General features: G+C 46.0%; 1 pseudogene; it reads left to right on the top strand.

Annotated features, from left to right (window-relative positions):
• The first annotated feature begins 2366 nt into the window (after positions 1-2366).
• On the top strand, positions 2367-9888 carry LOC109754328 (disease resistance protein PIK6-NP-like; annotated as a pseudogene).
• The last annotated feature ends 4816 nt before the right edge of the window (positions 9889-14704 follow it).

Below are 14704 nucleotides of genomic sequence, written 5' to 3' on the forward strand. Positions count from 1 at the left end.
TCCAAGTAGCGCGTGGTAGCTACATCTACAAGATGACATAGAGATTTGTAAAGCACACACGGATCTGAATGTTGCAGACCCGTTGACTAAAACCTCTCTCGTAAGCATAACATGATCAAACCCTAGAACTCATTGAGTGTTAATCACATGGTGATGTGGACTAGATTATTGACTCTAGTGAACTTTGAGTGTTAATCACATGGTGATGTGAACTAGATTATTGACTCCAGTGCAAGTGGGAGACTGTTGGAAATATGCCCTAGAGGCAATAATAAAATGGTTATTATTGTATTTCCTTGTTCATGATAATTGTCTGTTGTTCATGCTATAATTGTATTAACTGGAAACCGTAATACATGTGTGAATACATAGACCACAACATGTCCCTAGTAAGCCTCTAGTTGACTAGCTCGTTGATCAATAGATGGTTATGGTTTCCTGACCATGGACATTGGATGTCATTGATAACGGGATCACATCATTAGGAGAATGATGTGATGGACAAGACCCAATCCTAAGCATAGCACAAGATCGTGTAGTTCGTTTGCTAGAGCTTTTCTAATGTCAAGTATCATTTACTTAGACCATGAGATTGTGCAACTCCCGGATACCGTAGGAATGCTTTGGGTGTACCAAACGTCACAACGTAACTGGGTGGCTATAAAGGTGCACTACAGGTATCTCCGAAAGTGTCTGTTGGGTTGGCACGAATCGAGACTGGGATTTGTCACTCCGTATGACGGAGAGGTATCTCTGGGCCCACTCGGTAATGCATCATCATAATGAGTTCAATGTGACCAAGTGTTTGGTCACGGGATCACGCATTACGGTACGAGTAAAGTGACTTGCCGGTAACGAGATTGAACAAGGTATTGGGATACCGACGATCGAATCTCGGGCAAGTAACGTACCGATTGACAAAGGGAATTGTATAAGGGATTGATTGAATCCTCGACATCGTGGTTCATCCGATGAGATCATCGTGGAACATGTGGGAGCCAACATGGGTATCCAGATCCCGCTGTTGGTTATTGAACGGAGAGGCGTCTCGGTCATGTCTGCATGTCTCCCGAACCCGTAGGGTCTACACACTTAAGGTTCGGTGACGCTAGGGTTGTAGAGATATTAGTATGCGGAAATCCGAAAGTTGTTCGGAGTCACGGATGAGATCCCGGACGTCACGAGGGGTTCCGGAATGGTCCGGAGGTAAAGATTTATATATGGGAAGTCCTATTTTGGCCACCGGAAAATATTCGGGATTTTTCGGTATTGTACCGGGAAGGTTCTAGAAGGTTCCGAAGTGGGGCCCACCTGCATGGGGGGACCCACATGAACGTGGGTAGTGGGGGCAAGGCCCCACACCCCTGGTCAAGGCGCACCAAGATCCCACCTTAGAAGGAATAAGATCATATCCCGAAGGGATAAGATCAAGATCCCTCAAAAAGGGGATAACAATTGGTGGGGAAGGAAAATGATGGGATTTCTTTCCCCCACCTTTGCCAACGCCCCAATGGACTTGGAGGGCAAGAAACCAGCCCCCTCCACCCCTATATATAGTGGGGAGGCGCATGGGAGCAGCACCCCAAGCCCTGGCGCCTCCCTCCCTCCCGTGACACCTCTTCCTCCCCGCTTGCGCTTGGCGAAGCCCTGCCGGGATCCCGCTACTTCTACCACCACGCCGTCGTGCTGCTGGATCTCCATCAACTTTTCCTCCCCCCTTGCTGGATCAAGAAGGAGGAGACGTCCCCGCTCCGTACATGTGTTGAACGCGGAGGTGCCGTCCGTTCGGCGCTAGGATCATCGGTGATTTGGATCACGACGAGTACTACTCCATCAACCCCGTTCTCTTGAACGCTTCCGCTCGCAATCTACAAGGGTATGTAGATGCACTCCTCCCCTCTCGTTGCTAGCATCTCCTAGATTGATCTTGATGACACGTAGGAAAATTCTGAATTTCTGCTACGTTCCCCAACACCTTGTATGCGGACGGCCGCTATAGGCGTAACCTAGGCTAAGCCGACGGCCCATCTGTGCCGACGGGGGCCGTCGGCCCGACGGCCTGGCTACGCCGACGGCCTGGATCCGGCTGTTGGAATATCCTTGTGTACGCCGACGGGGGCCGTCGGCATCGGCCCTGTTCCGGTTGTGAGGACCCCGACCCCATGTCACTCCTTGTAGCGTGGCATGGAAGGAAAGCCTCAATTGGTGCGTGCATACAGATTTTTTCAGTCGGTTTTGCGTGCCATAGTTTAGTCCAGAGATTAATTTGTCTGCATCCGCCTTGTATGATCTATCAGTGAAAATAATTTCGTTTTTTTAGTAATGCATCCGCTCTTGTGCGGAAGAAGACATGCCCTCAAAATTTAGTCCCAAGTCTTTGTAAACAAATGTCCAATGTCAGCTTAGTTTGGCACATGGATGATCCATCGGTCTGAGTGATCCCCTTTAAGAGAATGCCCAGTCGATGTGGAAGTCCAGCACTAGCATATCACGCACAAGAAAACAACCACCCATTGAGGAGAGAAAGAGACATGGCGGACCTGGTTGTTGGGTTGGCCAAGTCAGTGGTGGAGGGGGCATTGACCAAGGCCCAGGCAGCCATCGAAGAAGAGGCCAAGCTTCGGCAGAGCACACAGCGCAACCTAGTGTTCATCACCGACGAGTTTGAAATGATGCACTCATTCCTCAAGGTAGCGGACGAGGAGCGCCTAGAGAACAAGGTGGTGATAACATGGGTGAGGCAGATCCGCGAGCTGGCCTACGACGTGGAAGACTGCATCGAGCTCGTCATCCACCTTGATAAAAAGAGCAGGTGGTGGTGGCACATGGTGCCGTCCTGGTGCATGGCGCTGCCACTGCCGCTTGACGAGGCGGCAAGCGAGATCGAGCAGCTCAAGGCGAGGGTGGAGGACGTGAGCACCAGGAACACGCGCTACAGCCTCATCAGCGACACGGGCTCCAAACCCTTCAACGTGCAGCAGGAGCCGGCCGGTGGCATCCGCCGCCGCTGCGACCGCGGCTGACATGCTCGCCGAGGCAAGGGGCGCCACCAAGAGGCAGCAAAGAGTCAGTGATCTCACCCGGCTGATCACCAAGAAGCAGGACAACAATGGACTCCATGTGATATCGGTTCGGGGTGCAGCCGGCGACCATGGGACGACATCCATCATCAGGAAGGCCTACAACCACCCAGATATATGCCAAGACTTCCCATGCCGCTCCTGGGTGAAAATGATGCATCCTTTCAGTCCCCACCAATTCATGCGCAACATGATGGCTCAGTTTCATGCAACCTCTTGCATGGAACAAAGAGCAACCATAGGCAAGGATGTCTTTAAGAAGATGGAGGCCGCTCAGGAAGATCTCTTCAGTGAGTTCGAGGAGCTAATCAGAGATAAGAGGTACCTCATCGTCTTGGAAGGCCTGTCACACATGGCATATTGGGATGCTATCAGAGCATTCCTTCCTGAGATGACAAATGGCAGCTGGATCATCGTGTCAACTCAGCAATCCGAAATAGCAACCTTGTGCATTGGTCACTCATACCAGGTGGTGGAGCTCCGAAAGTTCTCGGACAAGCACTCTGTTTGTGCCCTCTACAAGGTAATTAAGCCACAAACACAATCTTAATTACTTGCTGCAAATCTTATGTGTTTATACCTTTTCAAGTAGGAGTAATCACACCTGAACTGCGCTAGATACATATTCAAGTAAAGAAAACCAATACCTTTTATCTGCAATAACTATATCTAAACAAATCATAACTAGCTAGCGGTACTTCTTCCGCCCCAAAATAAGTGTCCGCCGATCATGGCGAGATCCGGGCGGATCTGACCCCAGACCAGCACACATGCCACCGCTCGAGTGGTGGCCAGTCGTAGCCGCCGGGCTGCATGCTAGCGCCCTAGTCACCGTCGTGCCGCCATTCGAGACACACGCCGCCGGGCTGCACGCGAGCGCCCTAGTCACCCTCGCGCTGCCATAGGAGACACACGCCGCCGCACCATCGAGCAGCGCCTCCACCAGTCGGGTTGTCCTGCGCCAGCCGCAGAAGAGTAGGTGAAGGGGAAGGGAGGCCCTGCCGCCGCCAACGCCCGCCGGCCTTTGTCCAGCAGCGCCTCCATGGCTGCTAGGGACAAGACTTGAGGGGGAGGAGGGGGCGGCTAGGGTTTCCCCCGGGCACTCACGGGAGCGCCGCAGGAGGGAGAGGGGAAAAGCTTAGCGAGAGGGAGGACGCAAACGGTATTATTATCAACTTACAAAATTCCTGAGGAATAATACTTGGGAGAATTACATGGCAGCAGCGGGGGAGAAGTGCATTGTTCGGATGACTATCTTATGCTATCGAAAACTAGTACTATCATCAATTTACAAAACTCCTTAGGAAAATCAGTACTATCACGTATAATGGACAAAAACGCCTTATCTTTTTTTGAGGGAAAAAACGTCTTATCTTAAGCAACGTGAGATCATCTCTTATTTAGTTTTTTAACACGGTACGATCAAAGTCACTCATAAACACGAGCATACACTCACCCTTATGGACGCACACATGTACACCTTACCCCTATGAGCACCTTCGAGTGACCGAACTAAGACATCATCTTGAGATTGACGAAGTCGCCACAGACGTCTTGGCAGTCAATGAGAACGTATTCTTCCGTTGAAGGCACATCGCCGAAAGCACTGGAATAAATCCAAGAAAATGCGAGCACCAATGTCAAGTTTAGAATTTAAACTCTGGTGGGCTGGGGATGCCACTGTCCTCCTAACTATCCAACCACAGGTTGAATTCACAAGATCATCTCTTATTTGAGAGAACTTATATATCTTTCTTTATTTTTCTCTCTTACTAGTCATTAGTTATCCTATATACGTGACAACCTTAAAAAGGTGACTTCACCTCATTGCACACGATCTTTATGACTTACAATTTTTTTTAAAGACTCCCTTACCCTACCCCTAAAAAAACCTCCCTTAAGTTAGCTAAAAAATACTCCAAGCGATAGATGCCCCCATTGCACACACCCTTTATGACCTACAAAATTTTGTTAACATTCCCTTTGCTTCTCTAAAGTATTTGCGTGCTAATCTCTCTCACCCAACACGCAGGCTTCTCAAGGGGATGGTGATAAAGACAAGAACCCAATGGTAAGCTAGCAAGAAAATTACTCCAACCTTTCACTGTGCCCTTTCCTGGCTCTCTATTGCTCCTGCATGTTTGGATACCAAGGCACCTTATATCATTCTACACATGTATACAGGGTTTTGATGGGGGTGAAGATAAAGGCAAGAAAATCACGTCACTTCAGGAGGAAGCAAAGGAATGGAAGGACAAGAATGATGGCCTTGTTGGACGCGAGTCACAAATGACTGAACTCGTTAAATGTTTAACTGAGGCACGTGTCAACTCTCGTCCAGTTATGTCCGTATGGGGGATAGCTCAAGTTGGGAAATCAGCCCTTGTCAAGAAATTGTTCTATGAGACAGTGCTTCAGCTTCAGGGTGGCAAGTATGACGATTATTATTGGGTGGATATATCCCATCCATTTAATATGAGGGACTTGTATCTGACCTTACTTTCAGATTTTCATTCTGACAAAGACCCTACTGAAGAGTGTCACCGTCTTCTGAAGAAAGGTTGGTGCCTCATTGTTATTGACGATCTCCGGTCCACAAAGGATTGGGACATGATACAAGCTGCCTTGGTATCCAAACATCTTAAGAGCGTTGTCATTGTCATTACAACTGATCGAACCATCGCCGAATATTGCACAAATAATAAAGATCTCGTGTTTAATGTCAAGGCTCTAGAAGTTGATGCCGCCTTTCATCTCTTCAAAAACCAGGTACGGTGTTTTGATGTCTGTGTGTGTTACCATCTACTTTTAATTGCATATGTCAGCCTTATTAAATATGTCTCCCATAGTTTGCTTTTAATTTGCGGATAAATCAAGCCTCCAGAGAATGTTCCCTTCATGATATATTCACAAAATTGATGTTGTTTTATTGATTTTAAAGAATTGTAGCTGTAGTGTTCAGTCATTTGTGTTTTGGAGATGGTGTGAAGAGCACAAGCCATGCATATGATATGAGAAAGGTGTGACAGCTCCCAGGAGCCCCTACACCCTCATGAACAGTAAATTAAAAAATGAAACAAAATAAAAAACTCTGAAACTTTGTGGAATCAAAGATGATAGAACTTTTGATGTTCTTGCAAATTTCAGCCACAAATAGCACTCGAGCAGCCCTCACAAATAAAATTACTCCTCGGAAGTGCACATAAACTTTGAACACTGATTTTGTTTTTTTAGGTGAGGGCTCCTCGAATGATATTTGAGGCTGAAACATTGCAATAATGTCGAGTGTTTCATTATGTTTGATGTTCGAAAGTTTCAGATTTTTTTGTATTTTTATTTCTTTTTATATTTACTGCTCATAGAGGGTGTAGGGGCACACGGATGTTGAAAGTCTTGTCTCATATGATATTCTTGGTAATGTTAGCTGTTTGCTATCATATGAATGGTCCTTGTAGTAGTTAAGTGATGATAGTTTTCCTTGTTTTACTGGTTTATTTGTTTAACTGGAATTTTAGCATTTTTAAGTTGGGCATTGATACATGATATTGAATAACTATATGTGTACTCAACAGTATCTGGAGTAGAAGCATGAGTATTTGCAGAGGGCTCACACTTTTATGTACTCCTGATGCTAACTGTCTGCACCTAATGTTAACTACGCACTTAATCTAGCTAATTAATAGTTTGAACAATATGTGTAGGTACTTAAGAAGAGTTCACCATACCCTTTGAAGGATCCAGAGGCGCGTGTAAAATATCTTATTTCAAAGTGTGGCGGTCTTCCCAAAGTAATATCTGCTATAGCTGTGTTACTGGCCACGAAGACAAACAAAAGGAAGGAAACTATACATTCTTTGAATGAAAGATTTATGCATCATCTGGAGACCGATCCTGAGTATGACAATCTACAAGATCTATTTTCCTGGATGCAATCTTACTTCCGTACTTGTCCCGATGCACTCAAGCCATGTATCTTCTACTTGTCCATTTTTCCTCAAGATCAAATCATTCGGCGGAGGCGACTGGTAAGGCGGTGGATTGCAGAGGGCTACTCCAGGGATAGCCAGAATGAATCTGCCGAGGAGAATGGGGAGAAGCAATTCTCTGAACTCCTTGAACTGAGCATAATCCAGCAGAGATCGTCGTCATCATCAGTCAACAGCTCTGCATTCAGTGTGGACATCGTTAGGATGGTTATGTGCCAGGTGAATGGTTTCATCCGAGAGTACGTCGTGTCACGGCGTTTGGAAGAGAATCTGGTGTTTGAACTGGGTGGCAAATGTGCTCTAACCACCCAACGCACCGGGCGTCACCTTGTCATATTGGATAACTGGGAAAGAGATGGCATTGTGTTCGCGACCATGGATTTCTCTAGGCTACGGTCACTAACAGTGTTTGGAGTGTGGAAGTCATTCTTCATCTGTGAAAGTATGAAGATGCTTCGGGTGCTTGATCTAGAGAATTCAGAGGCTTTAAATGATGGTGATCTTGACAAGATACTGGAGTGGTTGCGTCGCCTCAAGTTCCTCTCGTTGCGAGGTCACAGTGAGATCAAACATTTACCAGGTTCATTACATCATCTGAGGCAGCTCCAGACACTCGATGTGAGAGGCACCTCAATAACCACCCTGCCACGGAAGATCACCAAGTTACAAAAACTGCAGTACATTCGTGCGGGGACCATGGGCTTGAAATCACCAGTTTCATCTGGCTGCTCCAGCTGGTTGCCTGAGTTCTGCAGATTTCATCGTCCTACAATCAGTGTTGAGGTGCCCACACCGATTGGTGAAGTGATTGAGTCCACGGGCTTGAAACCACCAGTTTCATCCGGCTGCTGTAGCTGGTTGCCTGAGTTATGCAGATGTCATCGTCCTACAATCAGTGTTGAGGTGCCCACACAGATTGGTGAGTTGATTGAGTCCACGGACTTGAAACCACCAGTTTCATCCGGCTGCTGCAGCTGGTTGCCTGAGTTATGCAGATGTCGTCGTCCTACAATCAGTGTTGAGGTGCCCACAGAGATTGATGAAGTGATTGAGTCCACGGGCTTGAAACCACCAGTTTCATCCGGCTGCTGCAGCTGGTTGCCTCAGTTCTACAGATGTCATCGTCCTACAATCAGTGTTGAGGTGCTCACAGAGATTGCTGAAGTGATTGAGTCCACGGGCTTGAAACCACCAGTTTCACCCGGCTGCTGCAGCTTGTTGCCTGAGTTCTGCAGATGTCATCGTCCTACAATCAGTGTTGAGGTGCCCACAGAGATTGGTGAACTGATTGAGTTGCACACACTTGGTGTTATCAACATCACTGCTTCAGGCGCAAAGAAAACTGTGAAAGAGCTCAAGAAGCTCACCCAGCTGCGCAAGCTCGGAGTGTCTGGCATCAACCGAAAGAACAGCGGCATGTTTTTATCTGCAATCAAAGATCATGCCCATCTGGAGTCCTTGTCAGTTTCACTTGACAAGGACACCACGCGCGGTTGTTGCTTCATCACAAAGGACAGCAACAGTCAAGGTTGCTGGGAGGACAAGGTCTCCCTGCCTTGTAAAAACCTTCGGAGCCTTAAACTGTATGGGCTTGAAGATAAGTTGCCGAAATGGGAGGGGGAGCAGCCTGTAAAGTTTGGAAAGCTCACAAAGCTGGAGCTGGACATGGCCTCTTTACCAGAAGATGTCATAAGGTTTGTTGGCGGGCTTCCAGAACTATGTATTCTTCGTGTTAAGCAGCATCAAGATCGTCACCTCAACTTCTGTGTCATGGTGAATGGATTCGAGGATGAATCCTATAAGAAGGTTAAGATCCTCGAGATTTCCTGCTCCAGCGGCTTACGTGTGAGTTTTGGATCATGGACAATGAAAAAACTTGAGGTGCTCAAGGTTGACTGCTACGGTGGGTCGCCGCCTTACGAGTTCAGTGGCCTGGAAAACCTAGAAGAACTCAAGGAAGTCGTGCTAGTTAAGGGCTCCAACGCCCAAGCACTGAAGCAACAACTCGATCAGCAGCTTGCCGACGAGCACCCGAAAGAAAAGAAGCCTGTCGTGGAGCTGGAGCTACCATCACCTTCGTCCTGATGGGTCACCAATAGTAGCAGTTTATTACCCTTTGTGTTTTTACCATACTAGCTCGATATCCACTACGTCTTGATTTGTTCATGTAATATACGTACTTTTCTTCTACATTGGCATCATTGTGATATGTGTTTAGTTGATGTAAAGGGCTCTATTTATTACCCTTTGTACTCTCTTCTTCCTGCTTAATTGCCTTGCTTACGATGTGTGACTGTTAAAGAGGGAGCATACTGATACTAGCATAAAAGAGCTGGTTGGCGTTAACGGTACAAAAAACTATAAATTAGATCCATCTTGCTTTTTCCTTTCAAAAGGATGTCTATATTCGATTTTCATGTATATATCGATCTTTGTGTACCTGTCTCCTTTGTAGTTAGAAGTGGGGCCATTTTGCTCAGTTCCTGAATTGGCTCTACATGCAGATGACATTTAACGTTGATTGAGTTAATATAGCTAACTACCACTAGCTAGCTGCAGATTCGTTTGGTTAGGTTAACTAACCAAATCAGCTGAGTTTCTTAATGATGACCTTGGTTGAACCTCCCAAGCTAGTCTCGTCATACTTACCTAGGTCTGGCAAGTCTCCATCGATCTTAATTAGCAGGACTTCGATCGATCCCTCAAGTCTTCTCTGAGCTATAAGTCTGGCCAGTAATCTGCCTAACTCCAGTTAACAATGTCTGTCAGAACATTAGAAAAAAACACTTCATCATTATAAATGTGAAGTAGAAAAAAAAGAATGTGTAGTAAGAAAACACGTCATCATTATATTACGTAGATCTGGCTTTACAAACTGAAAGTAGTACAATGTGTGAAGTAAAAAAAACACGTCATCAGTATATTATGAAGATCGAGATTGGCAATTTGGCATCGATGATGCCGATACACTTGTTCAAGGCATATTAATTACCTAGCTGTTGTGCAGCTAACTTAAATTTTCACGGTGGAGTAGATCGAGAACATGGCCGGCTAGCTAAACCCAAGGATGGATCTCAAGCTCTAACTAAGCAAACGTGCTTACATGCATGCATGTGAGGGTTGTCGACCGAGCTAACCAATTAAATTACCTTGCATCTAGCGAACTACTACTACAGCTTCAGTCATGCATGATTTGTTTGTGTATGGAGTCAGAGCTATCGAGCTGGCTAGCTTTGCGTGCAGATTGAGTCGTTGACACCAAGATTAACGAGGCTAATCGTGCGAATGCCATCAGCCCATGTGCATCGACTGCAGTGGCGGAGCAGGATTTTATTAATCAACATTCAACTGTTTGCAGTTTCCACTCAAGAACTACAGTAGAAATTCTTATGTGTATTTTATATTTATTTTCTATAGATGAGATTTTCTTGTACAAAGTATCCTACTAGACTACTACACATCCTATATTTCTCATTTTATTTACGGTTTTGATAATTTTCGGTCGGATGAAATGAATTCGCCTTCATTCTTTTTTGTCCGTTTGATCCCTGTGTTGAGATTCGTGCAGGACTGGGTTTTTTTCCAGCTCTAGCATTGTTTGGTTCTTATCGGGCGGGCAAAGTGTCGCCGAGAGACCCGTTAATTTTGCGACTCCCATCTACTGGTTTGGGTCCCATCTATTTTGATTTTTTCTCTGCCTCTATAGCTGCCATTGTCTGTTCCTTCCCCATTTCCAACGGCGAGAGATTGGAGAGAGAGAGGCATGGAGATTTTGATTGGAGCTCTCACTCGCTGATATCTTGAGGCGTTTTGGTGGCGAGGCATCCAGTTCTCCCCCCTGCTTGCTTCTCCCCAAGCATGCGATGTTCTTTGATTCGTCTCTCTCTCTCAAGAGGGAGATGCGAAGGTGACGCCATGGTGCTTTCTCTGTGTCGCTAGATTCGTTCCCCTCATCCTTCGTCCGGCCCTAGGCCACGGCAACAGGTGCCGCAGTCGAGGGCATGTTCTTCGAATCGGGACCTCCATCACTATCGGGTCTGGCACTAACACTTTATTCTGGTTAGATAGATGGTCAGGTTTCCGACCATTTGCGGAGCAATTCCAGGCGCTTTTTTCCATTTGCTCCCAGCCACATATCACTGTGGGGGTGGCCTTGGATGACCTTGGCCGTATTGCCTTTCGACGGACCTTCAGGCCTCTCGAGCGCGACCAGTGGAAGGAGCTACTGCAGTGTATTGCACTGCACTCCCACACCCTCGATCAGGACATCGTCTCTTGGCATCTAGAGCCAAGTGGCCAATTCTCGACCAAGTCCTTATATCAAGCCATTTTTCTCTCCCACGGCCGACAGAACTTACTCTTCTTTGGGAGATTAAGTTGCCAATATTAGGATCTTCCTGTGGCAATGGGTGCGTGGTCACGTACCTTCGGGTACTGAGGTGCAAAAGCGTAATGGCCCTAGCAATGGGCTTTGCCTGCTGTGTGGGGTTCCGGAAGACTCCAACCACATTTTCTTCCGGTGCCCCACAGCGATTTTCCTTTGGAGTTGCTTCCGGGAGGTTGTGGGAGGACAGTGGTGTCATGATAATCTCTCGGGCATGTTTTGGGAGATTCTTAGCTTCCCCACTAGGATGTGGCCGTCCATATGGGTCGCTATGGGGACCCTAGCATGGGCTCTTTGGAATGTGCGAAACAAATTAGTGATCGAGCACGTGATCCCTAACCGTGCGACTAATGACATTTACAAAATGTGTCGCTTCTAGCAGCTCTGGAGACCTTTTAGCAAGCGGCCCGATCGGGAGAACATCGACATGATCATTCCCGGTCTTCGCTCCACCGCCAGTTCGCTTGCTCCACCGACCCCTCCGCCGCCACCGGAGCCTGGTTAGCTTCTAGCTTTTCTTCTTGTTGGGGTGTGTTATTCTGTGTGCCCCCCAGCGGAACTTATTTAGTTTTCTTTTGACTACTCGTTCTCACATTCTTGGACCTTGAACTTTGTTGTTGTCGGATGTTTTGGCGGTTGCTTTATTTATAAAGTGAGGGAAAACTCTTTTTCGTAAATAAGGGTCCAATATATCTACATACTTAAATAAATTACAAAAAAATTGATTTGTAGAACAAAAAAATCAACATGGATAGGGGGCATATGCCCCCCCCCCCCCCCCCCGTTCCTCTGCAAAATATGGTCCAGCTCCAGCTTGTGCACCAGAGGTTCGGCTGTCACGCTCGCACCATCCCAACTCCTCCCCGGCACTGCTTTTCCCATTAGTATGTTGGTACTCACTGCTAGCCGACCTCTTCTGTTGATTTACCGCACTCATCGCCGTGCATTGACTCGACATCAATTGTGTTAAACATAGAACTTTAGAATCCACATGCACACCAGGAGGCATTTCTTTATGAAAGGTACTTGGCTTTTGTACGACTAAGTCAATCTCTTTATCTTCCGGGAAGAATGCTAATTCCCTCTTCTTCTTCCTCGACCTCCCAAATCAAAGTTCACCACTACCGTTGATGGAGCAACTGTCTTAATACACCATAGATACTCAAATGTTTGCGATGGATAAAAACCACTCATCATCAAATCATTGACTTCTTCAGATGAAGCATCATCATGGGATAACTTGGTTCAACTCCTGGGAATATCATCAAGTGTTAGCATAATATTGACTAAACAAATCTACAAAGTCACTTGTAAAACCAACAAAAGGGGGGAAAAGCGAAGTACCATACTTTCATTGAGGAGGCATCCACAATCCATTATTCATTGTCCCCCGACAACTCTAATCTGGATGATCTATTCCAGCTCTTGCATATAAGACGTAATATTATACACAGTCAATAAATGCAGATTTTGTCGCTAAGACATGCATGTGCGTTGCAACGGGAGGAAAAAAAAAACTCTTCCATGTCTCTAGCTTATGGCCCCATGTGTTGCAACATTGTAAAAGAAAAAAAACTTGATTTTACAGTTCATATATACTTTGTTTATTTCTATAAAATATATCATAAGGGATATCGACAATAGCAAAGACAATAATCAATCAGGTTTAATAGGGGTGTTGCTGCATTAGATTCATCAATTTTGAATATGCAACCCAACATGTGTACATATTCCCCTAATGAAAGATAAACGGGAGAGAAAACTCTAAATACACTTTGTCATAATATATATGAACCATTGTAGCAATAAGATTAATAAAATAGTACTCCCTCTGTAAACTAATATAAGAGCGTTTAGAACACTAAAGTAGTGATCTAAATGCTCTTACATTAGTTTACGGAGGGAGTAGCTTTTTAGAAGGAAATAAACTACACACAAGTATTCTTTCTTCTTGGTGAATATATAATGTAATGCATCTTATTTTCTAATTCATGAACTTTATGTTCGCCTTGAATGATATATATGCTATTAGACCTTTCAAAAAAAATATGCTATTAGATATATATTGTTTTATTCCTATATCAATCGTGAATGTCCATAATCTGATCAAAAGACATTGCCCTACCATAGTTGCTTTTATCAGACATTACCTCAAACACATGTTGCGCAGCTTTAAAAGGTAACAAAACACTGATGTTAAACTCATGGTCTACTCCCAAAACTTGATTCCACGAGGTTTCAAACAGAAGCCAAAGAGCACCCCGGCAGCCAACATGCACGCACAACCTGCCAGCAGCCGCACGCCACGCACGCCGGTCGGCTGAGCATCCTCTCGCAGCAACACTCAAGCACATCAGGCGGATGACATCACACACACACGCACAACACCGCAGCCAACATGACGCACCCACAACACGCCTACGCAGCCACGCGCGAGCTAGTCCGCTCCGCCCAGGTACGTCCTAGCTGGCTTCGCCACGGCACGCCCTAGTTGTCGCCGATGCATGCACCGGACCGTAAACATCATCTTGAGCCTTAGTCTGTCGCACGCTTCCTCTGGTTGGCTGCCGCATGCCTCCTCTGGCCAGTTGTCGCGAGCACTATCTGTTGCGCTCCATTTATGTCGCGGTCGATGCCGGCCCGCCTCCCTCGTTCCTTTTTTTTTAAATAGTTTGGATTGCTTACCACATGTGTCACGTGGTGCCTCCCTCGTTCCTTTCATTGTACAGAGAGAGGGAAGGAGAAGGTGCAGCGAGAGAGGAGAAAAAAAATCCTTGCCGCATCGGGGACCCAGCCTGCTTCCACGCACTTAGCCTCGCCATCTCCTTGCCGCATCGGCGAGGAGTCCTCCGTGCTCGACCTCGCTGGACTGTATATCGTACGATGGACGCCGGTGCATCGTTCGGTTTTCCGTTACATGTGTGTAGATCTAATTTTTAATCTCAGCCGTCAATCTTTATTATTAACATGAAACTAACGGATATTAAGAGGTGACGGATGAAGAACTATGAAAGCCTCCTCCCTTTATTATTAGGTAAAGACTTATAGTTGAGTACATCATAATCATTATTTGCATCATCCACTGTAGACCAGGAGACGCCAAACTATATTATAGACTACTTATGTAATTTCCAGCAATTACTTGAATGTTAATTTTTTTATAGTTCTTGTTGAACAATTGAACTCATCCATGATGTAAATTACTCTAATTCTATTGTATATCACTAGTACAAAACAGGGCTTTCGTCACAGGG

Source organism: Aegilops tauschii, chromosome 7 (genome assembly GCF_002575655.3).
Source record: "Aegilops tauschii subsp. strangulata cultivar AL8/78 chromosome 7, Aet v6.0, whole genome shotgun sequence".
NCBI classification, from domain to species: Eukaryota; Viridiplantae; Streptophyta; class Magnoliopsida; order Poales; family Poaceae; genus Aegilops; species Aegilops tauschii.